Genomic DNA, 22,588 nt, shown 5'->3' on the forward strand with positions numbered 1-22,588 from the left:
TATGTTGAAAATGCTGAAAAAGCTGGTCCTTCCTATGCCAGTAACAAGCAGTGGCACAAACCACATGTACTCCTCACACTTGAACACTGAGTGGTTTCAGAGTTTTCTAGATGGCTAGCTAAGCAGGGGCTTTCTGTGCCCTTCCAGCACAGAGGTGCAGACCTACAGAAATGAGTCACACCTTTACCCAACCTTTCATTCTGGTTCCCCAAAACCTTATCCCATCGCTGCCACGGGCAATTGCGAGCAATGTTCAAGCCTCCCATTTCAAGGACAAAGAGGCAGCGCTCAGATTGCAATCAATACTTCAGAGCCCCGGGTTGGAGAGGGGAAAGAGCAAAATCAAGAGAAAACTTGTATGTTAGTTGGCTAACATCTGCTGTGAAGTAGATGAAAATGATGACTAGTATTGAGTGAAGGTCACGAGGCTTATCTAAGAACACAGGGGGAGAAAAACAGACGGGGGAAGGGGGGAGGGAGAGAGAAAGAGGGAGAGAGCACGAGCACTGCAGCAAAGCTATGCTCAGCCAATACATGCTGGCACTTACCATAAAAATAGAAAGATCCAAAGAGAATCAGATTAAGGATCCTTTTTATCTCTCTTCAATAGAAAGATTTCCACATGAAGTTCTGAACACAGCTGTCCAGGGAAAAGCAAGGCAATATGATGCTACACAGAAAACACTAACGCACCAATGGCAAGTCCTTTCACAGCCTTCCGAAACCTGCAAGCAGTTTGTGCTGAAAAACCTACGGTAACAAGTCTGAAGACGACTCCTACATAACACTGCAGCTACGGCAGACTGCTGTATTTCTCCAGTCACTCAGGCTGCACTGCTTTCATCTTCATCTTCTCACCATTACTTACATGCTAGAGGTGGGCTTGGGGGTGGGGAAAGAGATTTCTCCTCCAAGTGGAAAGGAGCGTAGAGACGGCATCAGCATTTTCAATCAGTGCCTGGGAGTACCCAATCAGAGGAACCGAGTTGTGCCAGCGTGACAGTTGTCCAAAGCACGGCAGCCTGGTGCGGTCCCTGCTTGCACAAGAAGACTTTTAGGGTAATCTGCTGCTTAACCCCTGCAAGCTTTCCCGTGCCCACACACAAACAGTCTCCCTGCACTGCGTCTTCTCCTCCGAGGAGCTGTGTTTTGAAAACTACGAGGTTTTTCCTGGGTTGCTGCTCTGATATGCTGTTTTCTACATCTGGGCAATAGTACAAAAGCAGGAAAAGTTTGGAAGCTTGAATCCCAGCATTATCTGACTTTACAATTTATTACCCAGTAGCTTCCATATATAAACACACATTAAACTCCTTCCTCTTCAAAGGTTTCTCTTTGGAAGAGAAAGAAATCTGTCAGAGATTTTACAGCACAGATCCGCTGCTGTGAACTGCCTTGTAAAAGCCAGTGCTGCTTTTGACATGTCATCATGAAACACTGAGAGCAGCAGATTCCCCCCAAAATATATAACCAAGGTCTCCTCCAGCAACCCCCTCAAATGACAACAGCATTAGATGTTTGTGCTGTTACCTACCATGCCATTGGACATTTTATAAACAAACACAGACAGACCTCAACCTAGTTTGCAATAGGGATGCAAGTAGGGATACAAAGCGTTCTATGGCATTTTACCCAACAAACCAATCAGAAAATTGATGCAGTCAATATTAAAGCTGCCAAGCACTGCAACTTCCAGAGAATGCTCCTGCTTCTAAAATATAAATGCCTTCATTTGACTATGAGGAAAAATTCTGCTGGTCCTACTGCACAATGCCATCCACAGTGGAGCAGACATAAATACAGCATGCAATTTGCATTTAATTAAAACAGATGGTCTGCTGGTAGACACACAAGGTTAGATGTTCACCTTTTAAAAATGTTTTTTAAATGGCCAATCGCAGCTGATATTCACCTTTCAGAAGGTGAAAAGGCCATGTAGTTTAATGGGGGAATGAGAGAAAAATGAACCTCAAAGCATTCCCAGCAGTGCAGTGTCTCATACTTGTAAAATACGCCATGCAACGACAACACAAACCTACTGAGGAATGGATTGGGGCATAAAATAAATAAACAAAAATCAGAGGTTTTACAGCCTAAAGTCTAAGCTAACAGTCTGAAGTCCAACTTAATACAGCAGGTCAGTTCTGAAATGTTTAAAAGTGTGAATATAATGAAGGAGAATACAAATTCCACTACTAGGCAGCAGTGATTGCCATAGAAGAATGCCAGGTTGACATACCATGTTGGTCATAACCAAGATTTAAAATAAAATAAAACAGAAAAAGATAAAGTTTGCATGAGAAATAGAAAGCACTGGTGAAGGACAGCTCCTCAAGAGAAAAAATAAGAGGGGAAATGACCACATACAAAGATGCACGTAGGAAGATACACATAACAACCGAATTAAAAATATATCCAATATAGAATGGAGGACAATAAAAAGCAGGAAACAGTACAAGAAAATAAATTTAAACCCGGTAGAGGGTTTTCAAAACATATTGCAATGCTAGCAGAAAGATTACTATTTGACACACCACATGCTTGGTAAAGAAGGTGAGTTATTGTTTCAGAAAATTATCAGGAAACTGAGGCCTTCAAAAAGTGTCTCAAGACACCCACTACAGAAGAAAGCCTGTTCACATCCACCCCTAAGGTCACGTTTTAATATTCATTCCACTGCCAAAAAATAATGCTTTTCCCCCCACATTATATAGACAAAGCCTTGAACTAGGCAATACACAGAGGAAAAATCAGAGACAAATCCTTTGTAAACAAAGCTCTCAATTCCATTTTTCTCCTGTAAAGATGCATACAGAACCAAACATTGGCACAACAGCTCTGGAGAGAAGAAAGCAAGGTCACGGGCAGAATTTAGTGGACAATGCCACGAACATTTTCCAGTGAGTCTTTTAACAAATAAACTTGGGTTTAATCTTTGTGAAAAGAAAGGATTGCAGGGTCTTTCCCCAACTTTTCCCATGTAAACGTGAGGTGCCAGAAGAAGCTGCCCACAGAAGCAGGAAGAGCTGCCGTGATGCCATCCAGACGCTCTCTGGTGACAGCTATAACAACCCAAAAGGCACGAAGAAAGGCCAATAGAGCAATTAATTCAAGCTTTCAGCTAAGAGCAAAGGATTCAGCACTCAGGTAATTCAGGTTTAAGTTCCTTTTGAGGCCACCTTCAAGAATCTGGAAGAAGTCTCTGATAGATATTCAGAGTGGATTTAGTGCAGAATCCGTATTTCTGGTGAACAAAAGATCCCAATTTCTTTGCAGCCTTTTATTATAGCTGAGGAAATGACAGTAAATTCCTTTGGAAACCTGATTTTTCCTCTCCCCCTTTATTTGCAGATGGTCCTCTTCATAATCCTCAGGAACTGTGGTCAGTGAGGCCATAACCATGGGCCAGGGGCACTGGCAACCTGCCTAAATGTTATCTTTCAAACCATTTCAGGGATAGGGAGTAATGGGGGTAAAAACACATATATGTCCACAGAAAGAAGATAATTAATGCTCTCTTCTCTTCCAGTAGAACAATGCCACCTGAGAAAAACATATTGAAACTAGCTGCTCTTCTACATCTAGTTAAAGGAGCAAAGAAGAACTTTGTCATTTTTTGTTTGATTGTTTGTTTCTGTAAAAGAAAGCCAAGGGTGTGATGTCAATCAAAACTGAGGTTTGTTTTATCCTACCTATTTACATATTTGTCCAGAAAGCAAAACAAACTCAGGACTGGGTGGTTCAGAGACGTTCTTTCTATTCCTCCTCAACATATGTAACAACAGTTCAAACCAACATTTCTGAGCCAGAAGGTAAATGTGATACCCAGGATTTAATAAAGCTCCGGTCTCACTACTGGAGCCTCTACTGATCCGCCAGCTGCTCAAAATGAAAAATTTTGGAAGGCAGAGGGGTGATGGACTCTGCCAGCGTGCAGGTCCTAGCTTTGCAGTGCCCTTCAACAGCTGACTGTGTGAATGTTGCACAGAGGAGAGGGAAGAAGCAGAACTGAGTATAAAAGAATAAAACAAATTTCAATGTTAAAATTTTCAGCGGGTAGTTTCAGTGCAAGTGTTGGATCAGTTGATTCAGTGCAAGCCGTCAGGATCACTCCTGCATGCAGAAGGTTTCCGAGCTCTGAATTAAATGAAGCAGACAGGAAAGAAATAATAATTAAGAATGTAAGAATGCATAAAACTTTCCTCCCGTTTGCTAAGAGTGCTTTGACACCTCACCTCTCCATTGGATTCGACACAACCCTGGTGCCCTGTTTTGAGGTGCTTGACAAGAGCAATGGAAAGCAGAAAAGTTTCTGCTAATTTGGTCTTGGGTGACAGTCACTAAGGAAAATTAGTACTTGGTAATGCCCAGTTCAAACATCCCTCAACTTTTGGATTTTCCATTTTGTAACTGTTACAATCCATTACACTGAAGTGTTTTCAGTTATCAAAACTTTAACCTCTACACTGATCATTGAGCACTGTGACAAAGTCTCTCCTTAGTCATCTTCTTGGTAGGTTCAAGACACTGTCTGGTCTATTAGCCTAGCACGATGGCTATCTTTTGCAATCGATCTTCCTTTTTTTTTTTTTTTTTTTTAGGTCAGGTAGGAATTTAAGCAGTTCTTTTAAAACACATTAAAATAAGATATCTTTCTGCTGAGTCTAAAACAATTTGCTTTGTGGTTTCTAGTTAGAAAATTATCGAGTTAATGTTGCAGCAAAGTATCTCAGGTTATGATATTTTTTCTCCTAAAGGCAAAACAGGAATAGTTATTGAATCTCTCTGCTTTTAAGATTATTACAGACTACCCTATGCTTTCTACAAAAGAACTGAGACAGACCAACACTTTTTAAGTAAAAATTCAATTCCTAGTGTACTGTAAAATCTTTCCTGACTATAAGAGACACCATATCTATTTTCTACTGTATTGCATATTAATATTCATGGCTTTCAAAATAGCATTTTTTTATATTTTGTTTTTTTTTTTTTCTTTTTTTTTTCATTTCTTTTTCTATTTGATGTTTTCCTCAGCAAGGAAAAATATTTCTTTTACAACTGTAAGACTTCACTCTTCAAAATGTCCCTTACTTGGATAAACTAAATGCTATTAAATGATTTTCAGATAAATAAAATATTCCTAATTGTAAAAAAATGACTTCCTTTTTTCAAATCTCTTAACAATGCATCAGGAAGTATCAATATCAGTCCAGAGAGAAACTTTATCTATCCTTGTTTTCTAGAAAAGTGAAAGCTAGTAGTTCACAAGCTTTCACACATGTAATTTCACGCATGTAATTTTACTACGTTCCTAATGTAGCATTAGGAATTTGTTAAAGGAGATTCTGAATTGCTCATGCAGATAAAAAGGAAAGAAAAATGAAAAACATGACAGAATTCAAGACAAAATGCCAGTAATGAAAAATCAAGATGACCACTAATATTTTCTACCTTGAATTTTTTAAAAAAATATTTTTTAAAATCATCCATACAGCAATTTCTGAAGTACCAAAAATACCAAAAATAACCAGATGGAAAAGAAGAGAATATTTTGTCATCTAGATTTTCATTTCCTTCACATAAATTTAAATCTAATGCAGGTGGGAAGCAGTACAAGTAACTGACAAGACTGTGTGGATAGAAACCACTGCTGCTGTGTATGCCACCTCTAATTCTAAATAAAGAGTTTGTAAGATGTATTCTGTAAGAATAAGAAAATTTGAACTTTTCAATGATCAAGCCAAAATCCCTGGAAGAAAAGCAGTTCATCAAAAACAAACAAACGAACCAAACCACCACCACCAACAAAAAGCAAATAAACAAAACAAAACAATGTTTTAAAACATAATTTTGCAGAAAAATCTGTAATATCCATGTCTTTATCTTAGAGACTGAGTAAAGGGAATTTATCTAGGGAATAATGGTAAACTCCCCTCACAGATTTTTTTCCAGTCATGTAGAATTTTCTAGTTATTGCATATAAAAAGTTCTGATAGATAGCTTCATTGTGGGAAAAGGGGATAGGCTTGCACCCACATTTGTCAAACAAAAACATAAATTCTAACATTTAACCATAAATATTTTTCCACCTACATAAGAAGGTCTCTTCCTCCACCCCCCACCGCCTCAACTACTTCCGGAAGATCAAAGCTATGGAGAGGCAGATGAGGGATACAACTTATACAAAGAATATACCATTACCAGTTTTACCATCTATAGTATCACATTTGTTTTTTACCTCAGGACCTCAGAATAAGACTCTCTATAAATCAAGTAAGAAAATTATACATGTAATACTTCTTAAAGTACAAATTATGTGTTTTATTAATGCATTTACAAGAAGGTTGTAACAAACAAACAAACCAACAAACAAACAACAAAAAAAAACCCACAGCCACGTAGCCTGAAGCCAAAACTAGTGGGTAGAATCAGGGAATGTAAAAATCCTACAGACAATATCAAAACACAAGTATGATAGCACAAGAAGCAGTTACAGCACTCTTCAGAGATCATACTTTAATGGTGCATAATATTCTATTAATTTCTAATTTCCCTAATTAAAAAAAAAAATTAAACTCCTAACAATAAAGCAAACTTATAATAGGCCATAAAAATTACATCTCTCTTTTAAACAAAGCATTTATCCTCTTATCTACAGTAAACCCAGAACAGATGGTCAGGAGATAATCCAGACCAAAAAAAAAAAAAAAAAAGCTTTTTTTTTTTTTAACGCTGAAGTTATTTTGCCACACATCTTTGTGCTTTTACTGTAAATAAACAAAAAAGTTTGCTGCTCATTTGAAAGAAAAAAAAAAAAGACTGACTTTTCCAGGATGAGTCATTGGAGAACAATGATTTAGAATACACAAAGACATAATCTCAAAAAGCCCAGTCTGTATGTTAGTTCCTAGTACAGATAACCACAGTACTAAGAAGACAGGCTGTCCAATAGGGGATTAAACTGAGGTCCACTTATCTTCTACTGCCAGAAGCTAGATCATCTTCCTTGCTCAAGATCCAAAAGTTGGTGGACAAGCCAAAGAGGATAGTATGCCAGCCCACCAAACATGTGGAGGCAAACACAAGAACATTACCAATTAGGAGATACACGTGCAGACATGCACATGAGAGACAAGCATTTCACTTTACAATATTAACTTAGAAAGTGCTGCTGAGCATCTAAATGCTTCGCACCTTCACTGCTATTTTTAAGAGATTCATATAAAGAATCATTTAAAATAATAAAAAATGACCGAGAATGTAAGATCTCCATGAAACAACAAAGTATTTTATTAACTCTTGTTTTGAAGTCTACTGTTCCACGTTCAAAGGTATGAAACTAATTTGAACTAACCGAATCCTAAACTAATTAAGATGATACAAGTTGGTCCTGTTTTCAGTGGAGGGCTGGAGTGACATCTTGAGATGCCTTCTAACCTAAATTACTGTATGACACTGAAGAACTCTCTCTTAAATACAAATAAAACTGCAAAATTTATTGCTCAGTCATAACCACTGATGCATATACACACACATACACATATCACAATAAAAGGCCTGAACATATTTAACAGCAAAAGAGAAACCAGAAATCCCAAACACAAGAGGCATTCCATGCCTCATTCCCTCCCCATAGTACTCACTGGGATTTCAGGCACTGAAGTTTTGAAAATTGGCTGATCAGACTCTGGAAACTGACTCCACCTAACGATGACCTTTTAAAAGCCAGCCATGCCTACTAAGGTTGGGATGAGTTCCCCATGTTCTAGTTCTTTAATCAAAATTTAAAGGAGTTTCTCTTCTACAGAAACATTTTAATTTTATCTTAGTAATGGGATTATTTATAAGTGTTCTCTTGTGACTTACGTGAGATTATTTTTTTAATGTATTTTCAATGTAAAAAAAGGAAATTCTGGAAATATCACAATCAATAATCCTGTTGGAACTGTGTTTTACCAAAAGCAAGAGGAAATGAAAACAGAAATCCTGAAGTAGTTCTTGTAGTTGGAACTATACTTCCAAATACATCACTGTAGGCCACAGTCAAATACTGCCAGCCACTGACAAGAGTATTTCAACAAAACCTTTTAATAGCAGCTTGTATCCCCTTGTAAGAGATCTTTTATAAAGAGCTGAAAAATACTGGCTCCCCACCAAGAAATAAATGATATACTATACACATAAGACACAATATAATGGAAAAATGCAATAAAATGAATATGTTTGTGATTAACTTAATAGATTGCCTGTGTTTACTCATCTTTGTCTACATGTGATAAGAAAATCTGTGAACCAAAATAAACAATTTAATATTTTTAGACTATTGTGGATTCTCCAGCATAGAAAGTCAAAGAAGACCAGAGGCTAAAGATGTCAACACAACTCTTCCTTCAGCTTATCAGGTAAACTGAAGAATTACTTGGGGGGGAGGGGGAGGGGGTTGATTCAAATCAGAGTCAGCATTATTTTTACAGGTTCTTCTGACATAAGTAAAGAATCTTTCTGGGACAGTGAAAGCTATTTTGACTGAAGCAGACGGAAGTGCTTTATTTAGTTCTGGGTTTATGAAACCCAGTATTGATTTTTTTCTTCTCTTTATTTAGACACAATTTGTAAAGCAGGGAAAAAAAGAAAAAAGGAAAAGTATTTTGACAAGTAGTTTTCAAAATTTCAAAATGCATTTTTGGAAGAGAGACCTTAAAAGAGAATGTCTGTAGTGTAACACTGTGCTTTGCATATACACATTCAACACCTCTCTGGTGGGAAGCCAATAGGCTCAGGGCACAAAGAAGCTAAACGTACAGTATAGAGGGTCCTGCACCTAATCACTGTGCTGCTGCTCAGAGACGCAGGACAAGTAAGGGAGGTCTGGGGAGCACTGTCACATGCCTAAAGTTATAATCTGGAAAAAGAAAAGCAACCAAACTATAAATAGTCCAGGGAAAAACAAAACAATGACAACAAAAATATAAATAGTTTGGGAAATTTCAATATATCCCAAATGAAACACAAAAGCAAAAAACATTGACATTGCAACAGCTCTGTCTGATTAAGATTATTCACTAAATTTCTCCTGAACTCACAATTTTAATTGCAGACCTATTTTCCCCATGCATACATCCAAATCCACTGTGTATGTAAGCCTACAGTTCACAATTTTCTTATTTTCATTGTAATTGCTGTTGTTTTTAATTTAAAAAACAAACAAAACAAAACAAAACAACAAAAAAACCAACACTCTAGAACGGCTTCTCATTTGTAGGAAGGATCAGGAATCAGTGCAGTCTCGCAGTCTTGGACGCTTGCTGCGAATGTGGAAGACAGCTACACATTCATGTGCCATCTTATACTTCTCATGCTAAGAGTATGAAGTCCTACACAACTCAACAGAAAGAGTCAGGAAGAAAATCCAGATGTAGCCCAACAGGCCTGTCCTTGTTAGTATCTACAAAGAATTTATATTGACATCAGGGATTCATGTTGCTTTAGGTTCTAAGCAAGTTTCTTGAAAGACCAGTAAGTCATATGCAAGGGAAGAAGATTCTTGGGACATGACTATCCCTGGTGGAAAAAAAAAAATATCTGTTGTATTACTTAAAGATAATAATCTGGCTTTATCTGTTTCCTGAACTTGCAGCTTTCTCTGTTGAAGCAGACAGAAGGTGCACTCCGTAAAGCGGTAAAGATTTCAGCTTGCCCTTTCTCCTTTCATGTATAAGATGTCTCAGAACCTTTTTCACATGCAGGAAGCTAACCATTGCATTACCTGATAGTGCGTGACAGCAATGTCCTCCTCTACTTTACTCCATCTCCCCATCTGTGCCTTCACAACGCTGTAAGAATGATGAGAATCTCTCTGCAACTTGAATAACTTGGAAAATTAAAAAAGTTGGAAAGGCTCAATTTCTTAAGCCCTTTGATGCTGGGCATGGGTATTCCTCAGTCAGATGCTTTTTGCCATTCTCCCTGCTTCTGGGCAAGTCACCTCCTTCATTTGGCCAGACCATGTAAGCCCCCGCAGAGCAAAACAGGTTCCTTGCCAAACACTTTCTATCCACTTTAAAGGCTGGTATACTCTTTAGGCATGCCAATGCAAGTAATACAACTGACTTGATAAAAAGGTTTTAAATTCATATACCTCCTTGGAATCAGGAAGGAAGGTACGCATTTTAAGAAAGATACAGAACATCTAGAAATGAGATACAGAAAGGGAGAAATGAATCATCTACCTGAATGCAATGAGAGACGTAACTTCTTTATTTCTAAAGTGATGGTTTAATTCAATCCAGGCCATTCCATTTTTAAGGAATTTGTTAATATGATGGCTTTTGTGTTCTGCAGCTATCTGGTCACCATTACAGCAGACATTTAAAACTATTTCTCATACCTAAATAAAACCAATAAAATTTCCCCTGTTATTACGAGAAACTGTTACTCCTGCTACTGCATGAAACTAACATTGGGTCAAAAGACTGCTGACGTCGGTGATGATTACTTTGCAAGACAGCAGTAAAGCACCATGCAAGCAGCCGTGTCCAGCTGGCACTAATGATATGTCACAACGCTCCATCTGCAACTCCCCATGTGCACACTGTGAAGGGAAATCCTGTGCACAGTACAGGAGATAATTGGGCAAGTGAGACTAGAAATATAAACAAAACAAACCCTTCTTGCTTACGATACACCGTCAGTTCTCCAATACCACCAAAGACTGATTAACGGCCAGTGCATACTTGGAAGTACCAGTGGCCATTTGCTCTTATATTTTTGCACCTTCAGTACTATTACCACCTGATGTTAAACACAACTTGAAGACGGTCGTGAAAGCAGGATGAGATTTTTGTAGCCAGACATGCTCTGACTCTCTTTTGCCATCTCACCCTGAGAAAAACTGCTTGCATTCCCCAAACCAACATTTTGACATGTTTAACACTTTCCAAAACCATAGATTCAGAACAACAATTTTCTAACTTGCTATTTTGGCTCATCTCTGTATTTATCAGGTGTGGATTTGAAGTGCTAGTATGGCCTTGGAAGTAGCAATTGTTTAGTTCTTCAGATTAATGGACATTTCTACACTAAAAGTCCATTGCAAAGTATGTGATGTAAGAAGAAAATGAAGGAATGATCGCTATAAGCAGCTGAGGAACACAGAAAATAAGCCAAACAGATAATTACAGCAATTATTATTATTTTCTTCCACATTCCTCCCTCACATTTCATTTGCTTCATTGCCTGGGGCTAGCAAAAAAATTTGCAAGATTTTTGGAAGCAGCAGAACAGTTAGTCTCATAACTGTAAATTCAGAAACACATCTTGCTAAGTTTAAAGACATTTGGAGTCTGTGTATAATTAAAGAGGACAGAAGCACCTCCGTGTTCCAATCCCAGCCAGGGTTCGACCAGTGCAGTCACAAAACCACCCTGACACTGAAGCCAGGTCAGTGAGGAAGGCAGGTGGCAGATCACCACCAGGAGTCTTGCAGGGACAGCACCCAGGGCAGGCTGTGAGCCTGCAGAGGGTCCTCATTGGGCCTGATCCTGGCCCCAGCCCTGGGCTGATGTCCCAGCTCAGCCTGTCCCCAGAGAGGTGCATGGCCCCCAGCTGCCCCGCTGGGTGGTGGGACAGGCTGCAGGGCCCTGCCCTGACGGACCTGTAGGAGCCCCTCTTTCATCTCTGGGCATATGAAAGGTGGTTTCCCAAGGAGACTGCTGGGTTTCAGGATGTTCAGTTTTATCACGAGGTGCTCAGTCCTGCTTGAATGCATGTGATTAAATCCCTAACTTCCCTGATCATGCAAGTACTTGCACAGATTTTTTTTATTATTATTATTTTTAATTATCTTCTGGAACGCTATCAGCCAGTGGAAATAATATAAACATTCTGAAAGTTCAGGTTTCAATTTGATATGCAACATAGGCTCTGGTGCTTGCTGGCAATGCAGCAGAGCACCCAGCTCCCCATCTCCCTTCCTCCCTCCAGCAAGAAGATGCAGGTGTCTGCTAAGTGTCCTGCATCCAGCTCCTCAGCTTTGGCAGGCCTCAGCCGAGAGCTGCACCTTGCCTCTCTGCCTCTGGGTTTGTTCAAAGACAATACGGTATTTCATAACTCCAAAGATGCTTCAGGATATTTTTTTGATAACCTGGATGCAGACGTTAAGTGCAGAAGGATGTACAGAGCAGCACAACACTATGCCCTTGCACCTGGCCATTTCACGCTAACCAAGTGCCCATGTTCTCTCCTTTGCTTTTGCTTAGCCACCCTGCCCGTTGCACACGTTCACGTTTAACACTGTTTTTGTCATTTCTCTCTAGGCAGATGTGGAAATGAGCTGACGTGTTGCCATGGATCCATCTGCATCGTGGATGCTGCAGGGCCAGAATGTGTGCCTCCTCACAGCACTGCCCCTCTTCCTGTGCAGAGGCATTTCTGGGCACACCCTGCTATGAGTGCCTCCATGGCCTCCCTGCCTCTTGAGGCCAGGCAGCAGGACTTGCTCAGGCAGAAGAGGGCTACAGTTTTCCAAGGCACAAATCCCACTGAAGATATTCTGACGCCAGCGATGCAGTGACAGTGTGTAGCACAAAAGGGACCTCCAGAGTTTCTGCTGCATTGGCAACTCAGCGGTCTCTGCTTGCCACAAACAGGGTTGTTTTTTGCAGTTACTAGGAAAGGTAATAGTGGCATAGCAGTGAAAAAGGATGAACAAAGGAACCAGGACAGCACAAATGTCTCCTCAGCGCAAAAATCAAAAGCTCTTGACAGCCTGGCATGGAAATGAAACCATTTCAGCTTCTACAACACCTTTTGTCAAACACGGCATGAGGTGGCCAAGGAAAGATCAAAATGTTTCTTGGCCACCTGTCCTTGTGAGGACACACTAATCTATGCCAGACTTCCCAGTTTCTCCCGGTAACTTGGCGTCTCATAGTATCAGTCCTTAAACTGCCCTTGCAGCTTGGCATGAGTCGCCCATTCCCTCCTCTTGCACCTCCCAAGTGGCTGTCTATACGTACTCACTGTAATTGGAGGCGTAACGTACATTAAGGTTGCCAGCTTCATTGGGATTCATTTTTAATAAGAAGATTGAAAAGGTGAAACCAGTACAAATTCATTCTGTCAGAGCCAAAGACTTGTTCCTGATGACAAAGGTGCTGAAGAGAACAGAAGAACCAAAACCCGTTTTATATGTTGACAGATCCTTCCCTGAGCTGTCACCTGAAACTCCTGAAGCACCTCTTTTGCTGTAGGGGAAAAAAAAATCGGGGCTACTGCATCCCCTGAGAGCAGAGCCCTACAGACAGCAGATGGGCTGGGGCACCAGACCACTTCCCTTCTGCTCAAGTGAAGCCTCCCTGTTCTCATACCTACATTTGTTCACAGTATCTCTGTTGTTGGTGGTATTACCTACTTTCTTAACATACAGGAAAGCCACTTCTGGTTTCATGCTCCTTTTCAACAACTGTTCTACCATTTTCCAAGTCTCAGCCCCAAATTCTAAGATATGAAAGTGCAGGAAGTGAGACCTCTCCTGTTCCTGCAGCCTCTCTGATCAGACAGAGCCATCATACTAATATGTTTCTCCTAGCCGGATTAGCTTTTCAGGTGGTTGCACTGCTCAGGACCATCTTGCCTTTTCATATATAGCAAACCATCACAAATGTTTGTCATATACATGCCTTATAAAACTTGCCTTTTGCAGTTTGTCCTCTCATAGTGACCACACTGCAGAATAAAATCTGGATTGCAAAAGCAGTCTTACAGTTGTCCTGCTGAACAGGGTCCACAGAGAAGTTTGTTTTCCTTGCACAGGCCAAGTTCCTCAGCACACCCCCGGCCACCAGCAGAGTCCAGCACAGAGTATATCAGCAGAAAGCTGTTACTGAATAAGATGAGGGAAAAAAACCACCTTTTTCTGAAGTTTGAAAGTGGAAGTCAATCATCAGAAGGCATATAGAGATTTTTAAATGCCTGAAAGTGTTTTAACAGGTACCCAACATTAAAGAATGTCAAAATTCCTTACGAATAAATGCATTCTGAGAACGTTAAGTCCTACCTCTTGGCAAACACTTGTAGCACCACTGAAGGACTTTTTTTCTTTCTCAATGCCGACCAAGTTTTCTTGAGTGAAACCTCCAGAAAGCCTCACGCCAACAAGCTTCCCTGCAACTAGCAAAGGTGTAATCTGAGGTCATGCGCACAGGAGACTAAATGCCAGCGCTGCAAAAATATCAACTAAGATATCGAGCATTCAAGCCGCAATCAAACAGAAATGTTTTAACATTAATCCTAAAGAAAAAGAAAGCACCACTTAAGTCAAAAGATTAGTCATATGCTCAAAAGCACACATTAGCTAAAATGTTTTGCTAGATCATCCATGATATTACTAGAAGGACACATGATCCATTGGCTTCTTTAGCTAAGAAAATTAAGGGTCTCTGATATACCTATCTTTTACTTTGGTTAGAAAAGAAAAAGCAACTATTCTAATAATATTAAAAAACATAAGCATGAATAATTAGATGTTAGTGTTTTCAGAATGGATTATAAACACATTTACACTGATTAATTATTTACTTTTCCTAAGTGCTCTGCATATAAACATATTAATATACAAATTTAACCCACTTCATTAAATTAATACATTTGTCACCATCATAGAAATTTCAGATTTTATTAAACAAATGCACTGCTGAAAGCAAGAATATCTTTACTTTGTATGGAAGAAACAGGTTGAAAGAAAGGGAGGAATTTAACAAAAAAAAATGTTTTAAACATATGCAATAAAACCAATACAGTTGTACAGACTTGCATACAGATCTGGAGGATTCATTTTAAGCAACTATGCACAGGATCTGCAGAGTCAACTGAATGTTTATTACAGTTATTGAAACAGATATAACAAATTTTAAATGAAATATCCAAATCTGCAAGTACTCATGCATGCAAACAACTTCTAGACAACTGGCATGCTTGAGGTGAAATACATCTAAGTGGTTTCAGATGAAACCTAAATCACCATAAAACAACATTAAGAATAAAATACATCTAGTAAGTCTTGCAGCTTCTCCTCAGCTGCCAAAGAGAATTTTAAACACTGCTTGAAAACAACAAAAAAAAAATGCAGCCTTTGAGACTCATAGATATTTTAAATAATCGTTATACAAGGGGCTATACATTGTCGTTAAAAAGGATTCTACCAATAAAAATGTTTGGTTACTAGCATGGAAGTAATGGAATAAGATGGTGTCACAGTCAGATAACAGCGTTGATCAGAATTGTATCATGTGGTGAGGTTAGTGTATACTACACTAATGTGTTACAATTATACTAAAATATAAATTTAATTGACACTGACCCTGATAACGAATTTATAAATAAATAACAAAAATTCCTTATTTATAGACATGTATATAGTACTAGTCAAGTCTACATGTATTAGAGTTTGCAATTACAATTTTTCAAAGGTAGATTTACTATCACTTTAATATCCACAATTCACATTATCCACAAAAATTAGTCACTCTAAATAAGAGCAAACAGTATATTCATGGTCCAAGGACAGTATCACTGAGCTTGTGAAACTACAGATAATGGAATGACTGTATCCTAAAATACGCATTGAAACTACTTTAGTTCTGTATTGGTTCTCCTATACATAAGCACAATAAATGAGAACTTCAGGGTCCCATTTCTGTGAAGATAACCTGATCTGATGTTATTCCAAAGTATATCTGGAGTTGTTTCACTGATGCTCACTTGAGTCAACCCTCAGGTTTTTAAACAAAGCCTTCTTTATTCAATCATTGATGATTCTTCTGGTTCAATTTTTGATTATGCACTGACTGATTTATACACTGCGCTGAGAAAAACCATTAATGGCAAGTTTCAATAATATTTTAATTTAAAAAAAAACAAAGGAAAATTAAACTTTTCAAAAATAAGTTAGGCAAGGATTGTATTTCTGGACTAAAGAGCCAGCAGTGTGCAGAAGTGTGTGAAGAATTTTACTGAGCTTGTGAGTCTCCCTGTGTAGGATGTCTAGATATTCACAAAGAAATGTAGTGGTATTACTACAAATGACCAATGTTAGCCACTCCTTAATTGAAAGAGTTCTCCACCATGCTTTGAAGCAATTGGCCTTTAACCTTGACACGTGTCCAAAGAGTTAAGCACTGAATTACTTTGGTATAGCCCCCATTTGTATGTTTTAACCTTACATAAAAACCTGATTTCAGCAAACTGGGTTATTATTATAGTATTATTATATATTTATAATGTTTATTAAGTTACTGTACTATTCTTTAAAGACAATTATTTGTATTTTGAGAAGTTTACTCCTCTCTAACATATGAAAATCAAACTAGAGCACTGAAGAGGAGATAAACATTTTGAAACACGTGCATGTTTATTGTAACTGGAAGTCAGTAAAAAGTATTACCAAATATACAACCTCTTCATCAAAAGCCTTGTTTCCAAGGTGACCAGCAAATCCTCTGATTTTTTTTGTTTGGTTTTGTTTTTTCAAGACTTTGGTTTCAATGACAGCCATCTCTACAGTGAGGATGCAAAATGAGCTCAAAGAAACATGCTTTTTTCCCCCTCCAGTATCTAAACCAAGTGGAGGACTTGGATACCTACACAGCACTGGCATAATACATGGTGCTTTTTATCCAAAGTGATGTGATCTGATTATGAATACTTACACATGCAACAGAGTTACTATTAGTTACTCTAATATGGTTATGGAAAATGTTCAATGAATTTTCTTTAAGTCACCTGAACTACAGTGACAAGCAGGTGAACTCAAGTTCATAGAGCTACAGCTTTAAATAGTGTAGAAATATAACCTACGATTTGGCATGTTGGGTCAGACTAGAAGCATTTCTAATCCACTTGCTGGAGCATTCTGTCCATGGTAATAGCCAGAGGTCATCATTTCCTGCTGTGTTTAGAAGTGATCTCTTCTTCCCACACCCTATTAATGGAATCTTCCTAGCCGTGAGACAACCTCCATTCTAACTAGCTATAGCTTAAAACCAAGTTGAGCTCATGATTTCCTGTATTTGCCAATATAACTGCTTTTTATTTTTGCTATTTCTCTGTGACTTATATAGTCATCTCAACACTTGCTACTCATGATATTTAATACAAAGAATGATTTAAAAAGTGCTCTGTGAGCAACTGAGGAAACTGGAATGGTTTAGTCCATATTTTATGTAAATAAAATATTTACATAAAAGCCTTTTAGAAGGCTCAGGGGAGACCTTATTGCCCTTTACAATTACATTAAAGGAGGTTGTAGTGAAGTGAGGGTCGGGCACTTCTTCCAGGTACCAAGCGATAAGACAATGGGAAATGGCCTCAAGTTGCATCAGGGGAGGTTTAGGTTGGATATTAGGATACATTTTCTTACTGAAAGGCTCATGTAGCATTGGAACAGGCTGCCCAGGGAAGTGGTTGAGTTGCCGCCTCTGGAGGTCTTCAAAAAACGTGTAGGTGTAGAGCTTAGGGACATGATTTAGTGGTGGACTTGCCAGCACTAGGTTGAAGGTTGGACCAGATATCTTAGAGTTTTTTCCCAACATGATTCTATGATTCTATAATCTTGCGCAGGAGGCAACAGTGGACCAGGCAGATGCTTTTCTTTCTCTGCTGGATCAGTTGTAACAATACACACAATTCCCAGATTATTTCATTTTAAGAAGGTTTTTTATTTTTTACAACTAAAATTGCCACTAACCCCCTAATAATTATGAGCTTATGTAGCATTCAGAGTTTATGTAGTGTAGACACAACCTATTCATCACAGCAAATTGCATCCTCTATTCAGCTACCCAGCTCACTCAACATCTAATTCAGATCCAGATCCTATTTTTAACAATGACTCATTTAATTTCGTCCTCACTGTCTTGCTGTCTCAGTTCAAGATTATTATATAATTCAACCCAACAAAACATACAGCTAGAAATTTTTATGTTACAGTTTCATTGCTTGCTCATAATTTATAGCAAAGATGCTTTTTACTTCATCAGAACAAAGGATGTTTACTAATGCAGGTTATAAACTATTAGCTCTACTAATAACAGAAGAGACAATATTTTGTTTACTATCCTAAAGATCATCTAGAGGGGTCTGATTTCAGCCTCTGTCAAAAACTGCCTTTGTGACCTTGCAGAATATTTCGATAACTGCTCTACCTTTCTGTCTCTTCCTCACTTACCTACCATGTAAATAATGGCACAGTTTAATACCTCTGCCGAAAAAAAAATAAAATTAACAACAGAAAAAACCACCCTGAAGCTTATTTTCAGCAAGCGTTTTGTGCAGCTTGTTTTTATCTTTATGTATGGAGCTGCAGTGATATTCTCCCTTCCCCCACAAGCTTCTTCTCAAATATCTTATTTTTCCTCTGCAGTATTTTCATCTTAAAGAAAGAAGTTTTCCAAGCATGTGAATTGTGTAATTTTTGGCAACAGAGAAAGAAGCATCAAGGTGAAGCATTTTAGAAGAAAGAAGTGTGCAACTTCTTGTGCCTCAGGTGTGTTTCTAGTTTTTATTCTCGACATACAAAAGGTGACTGGGCTTTGAGAACTTGTCATTTGCAAAGCAGCAATTACTTCCGTATCCACAGAGTAGTATCCTATATGTACATTTTCTTTCTATGCAGACAACAAGAAGCAAGTACCCCTTTCAGGGGATTTCTGCAGCTTTATTTCTAGGTTAAAAGGGGATCAAGAGGGCAAAAGGAATCATAGGCAATGCAGAGAGAGCAGTTGTGTAACAGCAAAATAGAGGTTGCTCTATAAACACAGTAATTCAAATTCATGAACTTACACAGGAGGCAGCAGAGGATGCTTCTAACACATGCTTGAGCAAGTTAGGTTAAATTTGAGTAAAAGTTTTGCTCATCCTGGATTATATTACCTTACACTACAGCCCAAGTTGGTCTTCCCATTGATTCCAAAGGAGTTTAAACAGAGCCTTGAATTTCAAACTGAAAATCAAAGTAAAGAAGTTCTTGCACTCTGGTAAGAAGGATTCAACCACAAGTGTATCAGTAGACTTCAGAAGTCTGTCTGAGGTTTTTCCCTCAAAATAAGCACTTTTCAGCCTTCTCAACCAAAAGACATTGCTTCAGCATAAATGGCATGGAAGTATTAGAACTGATCAGACAAGTACAAAGCAGTAGATAGTCTACTGGACACTAGATCAGCAAGTGGCAAATAAGCCCCCTGCTTCCCTCCTCCAGCTAGAGGCTGGCAGCTGCCACAGAGCATGGTGACCCGCTCTGCCCTCAACCCTCACCAGCTAGGTCAGCAGCCTGCCATCTCCTCTGGCCCATGGACGTCCATCCTGACTACACAGGAGCCACAGGCAACACCATGGCTTGCTGGTCTTATTGTTCTCAGTCTTAACCTTTCAATTTCCTGAAGCCACAAGCAAAGCAAAACTTGTTGACTGTAAGCCAGGAGATGGGAAACCACTTCTCTTGCAGCAGCCGGCATAAGAGAAAAGGTGTTACATGGAGCTTCCTCCAGGCTGTCCCCTCCTGAGAGCTGAGCAGAGGCATGCTGAGGGCGATCAAAGACAAAAAGCAAAATAAATAAATAAAAGGGGATGTGTGTACAAATTCGCAGGGCATATACACAGAGGACAAAGCTGAGAGGAAGGACAAGGGGAAGAGGAAGAGATTCTGAGAGGTATGCAATAAATATTGGGCAAAAGACTGAAAAGGGAGAAATACAAAATGAAAGAAAAAATAAGCAAAGAGAAGGAAACGAAGTAGGTGAAAGTAGACAGAATTGCATATTTCAAATTTGCATATTCATCTTTTTTCAGAAAATTGATAATCCCTCTTTTAATTGGGGGGACTGAGGGGAAAGAAAACAAGTTATCTCAAGCTAAGCTTTAAAGACAGAGGAACGAGGGCTTGATTGGAGCTCAATCTGCATAGTTCTTTCCATTTTAATTATACGGCTCCTGCTCTCTGTCTCAGTCTTGAACTGTAGTGCTACATTTGAGTGCTTCCTACTTGACATCTGCAACTCTGACACATCCTTTCCCTTTCAAGAGACCGAGACTTCATTACCCATATTGAATAGAAAAAAAATCATTAAGAATTTGTGTTTTCTTTCTAGTTTTCTCACATTAGCCATTATTTTTTCTTCTGGTTCACTCTCTTCAACATGAATATCAAACAGAGACATTAGACTTTTTTTTTTATATTAGATTTCCAGAAGAAGGACAGATCAGCTACTTACAGATACAACACTTCAAGGTTTAACCGTGCAGTACTCACTAATGAGCAACAAAAAAAACAACGTTTTTCTTCTGGACACTAATTTTTCTTGAGATATAGTTGGGAAATGCACCATTTTGGTTCTGTAAAGTTAATAACGTTTTACATAAATAATAATTTTATGCTTGTCTTTTACTATACACTATTAATTTGATTATAAAATATGCAAGATAGGTACACTGTTCACAAAGAAAGGCATGTCATTGACAGAAAAGAGAAACAGATTGCTGCTTTGCAGAGCATCAGTAAATCTCTATCAGATTTAAAGTGCTAATTAAACACTTCCATCTTGCACTAAGACTCCATAGTGCTACAGGACTGCAACTGAAAAAGTGGTTCAGAGACATCCTTATGTAAATACATTCTTCTGGTACCATTCATAACTCCATCCTAACACTTTTTTACTTTGACCAGCTACCATACAAAAACAAAATATTGCCCAGAGAAAAGGTATCTCCATGAAATCTGAAATTCAATGTAATTTTTTTTTTCTTTGCATCACCTGTGGTCAATAGACATTGTTAGATGTCAGCAACAAAGAATATGTCAAGCAAAAGGAATGAAAACTTGTAAATCCAAGCCAGTGTTAGCCAGGTAGAAATTTTAGAAGACGACTCTATATTCCAGACCCTACTGAGTTTAAGTTCACATGAAGCACCAGCAACGAGCAAATGGTGATAGCATCAGTTTAAGCTTGTGCAATAATGGGCCAACCTCAGATCAGCAAAAAAGGCAAATACCCACATTCCAGATAAAAAGAAAGGCCTTGTAGTTAATTTCAGAGGAAAAATTAGCAGAAAAGGCTGGAGTAAATGCACTTCCAGCTCTAAAGATGCACTAAAAAAACAACACTGAAGCACTGATACAGCACAAGAGGCATGCGTTAGCACTGTCTGTGCTAAATGTCTTCAACCAATAGAGCATGATCCACGTTGGTTAGCATTTCTAAAAATATGCCTTATAAAAGGAATTATCAACTCATTGTTCTTAAGTAAATTTGAATTTCCCATTGCTATGTGGGAAGAACCATTAGAGAAGCAGATAAATTGATTTCAGTGGCATAACTCTCAAGTCCAAAATTAAGCATATTCTTAAATGCTCTGCTGGATCAGAACCAGGGAGCTCAGCAGCTTCTAGACTTGAACCTATGATAAGGTCAGAAGACAATGAAGGTTCAAAATTGTTCTTCTCTGTAAATGTGAGTTTTTTAGAATCATCTGTGAACTTATTGTAAGCCATGAATTTTGGGAAACAATATTGCACATCTTTGAATTCTAAAAGAAATTCTATTGGTAGACAGGATCTTGAAACTGGTTAAATACACACATTTGTATAATATACAATATAATATGATGTATAATATACAATATAATATGATATATTGAATGATATTTGAAAATACAGACTTAACGGTACTCTGTGTCCTGAGAGTCAGCAAGGATGCTGATGTTAGCAAAATACTTAGTGTTCTTTTTTCGGATCCTAATTTGTCATGCTTATTGAATGCAGTATGCTTTTTAGCCATTACACTTTTAAACACTTCTGGTCTCATTTTACGCAGGGGAAAAAAAAAGCATGGTGCATTTAGCAACAAAAGACAATACAACATTGCAGGAAAGGTATTCCATTAACAAATTGCACTCCCCCTAATTTTGATAAAAGTAGTTAGCAGTTACCATTCGTAACACAGGGAGACTGCTGGCAGCTGGATGAAAAAAATTGAGAAAGATAAACCTGACCCCAATCAACACATGAAAGAACAGGTAGCATCTGGATCTTCAGGTGAGGATTCTAACCAGAATCCCCATGTGTCTATTCAGAAACATGTATTTTCTTTCTACTTCTCAGTTTTGTAAGTTCATCAATCTCTTTGCAGCTGAAAGACGAGCAAAAAGAAGGCACAACTTCAAAAGAAATAACCATCACCTTTCCAATTCCTTTCTTTCTGTCTACCTTTCCAATTCCTTTCTTTCTGTCTTCCTCTTTTCCTGTGATATACAGAGTTTGTATTCAGACTCCATAACAAGAATCAGCACATAACTACGAGCTTCAGATCAAACTGAGCCACTGACTTGACAGGGTAACAAGCACTGAGTTCGGCATTGAGCAGTTACGCCAAGGCCAACACATTGCTCCGTTGCTCTCATAATGCTTCCAACTGTGATAAGGAGTGTCAGCACCATCTCGTGGCTTTCACCTTTGTACACAGTCCCAGGAAGCCAGACAGTTTATGAGCCCTTCAAATTAAGATTTGCAACTGGAACCCATTAACTTCTAAGTACTAAC

General features: G+C 38.5%; 1 protein-coding gene across 3 annotated transcripts in view; it reads right to left on the bottom strand.

Annotated features, from left to right (window-relative positions):
- The window catches only part of ANO4 (anoctamin 4), a 224,567-nt gene that overhangs the window by 192,099 nt on the left and 9,880 nt on the right, over positions 1-22,588 (bottom strand). Inside the window, exon 1 of one of the 3 annotated variants that reach the window (XM_080595544.1) lies at positions 549-1,703. The exons of the other annotated variants lie outside the window; for them this stretch is intronic. The gene's annotated coding sequence lies outside the window, so the exon portion shown is untranslated. Of the gene's footprint in view, positions 1-548; positions 1,704-22,588 lie in introns of those variants that run through there. 3 annotated transcript variants of the gene reach the window in all.

Source organism: Anser brachyrhynchus (genome assembly GCF_964034855.1).
Source record: "Anser brachyrhynchus genome assembly, chromosome: 1".
Taxonomy (NCBI): Eukaryota; Metazoa; Chordata; class Aves; order Anseriformes; family Anatidae; genus Anser; species Anser brachyrhynchus.